The following is a 342-nucleotide window of genomic DNA, read 5'->3' as shown; positions in this document are numbered from 1 at the left end:
GTAATTATGCTCCAATGTTGAAGTTATAATATACAAAATAAAAACTATGGTTAGTTAGCATTTTAAAATTTTTTCTTCATGCCACACTGTGGGTATAAAAGCCTCTTTTATACACGTATCTTTGCTTATCTATCCACATTCATATCCTCCATATAACTTCAGCCCTGGTCATACTCTCAAAAGAAATTCTTTTGCTGTGTCTTCATCTGGATCTTTCTGGCCATTCATCTGTTTAAGATTAGGGGTCGGGAGAAAGACTTTATATCCAAGTAAGACGAACTAGCCTGTACTCCTATAAATCTAATCTAAATTGAGTGTATACATAGGACAAGCAGTCTTGCC

At 34.8% G+C, this 342-nt stretch overlaps 1 protein-coding gene and 1 pseudogene across 2 annotated transcripts in view; one reads left to right on the top strand and one right to left on the bottom strand.

The window, feature by feature from the left end:
* The window catches only part of CHN2 (chimerin 2), a 274,342-nt gene that overhangs the window by 156,180 nt on the left and 117,820 nt on the right, over positions 1 to 342 (bottom strand). The window lies entirely within an intron of this gene.
* The window catches only part of LOC105293189, a 14,527-nt pseudogene that overhangs the window by 811 nt on the left and 13,374 nt on the right, over positions 1 to 342 (top strand).

This window comes from Pteropus vampyrus, unplaced genomic scaffold (assembly GCF_000151845.1).
Source record: "Pteropus vampyrus isolate Shadow unplaced genomic scaffold, Pvam_2.0 Scaffold69, whole genome shotgun sequence".
Taxonomy (NCBI): domain Eukaryota; kingdom Metazoa; phylum Chordata; class Mammalia; order Chiroptera; family Pteropodidae; genus Pteropus; species Pteropus vampyrus.
This window is presented reverse-complemented; position numbering and strand designations above follow the sequence as displayed.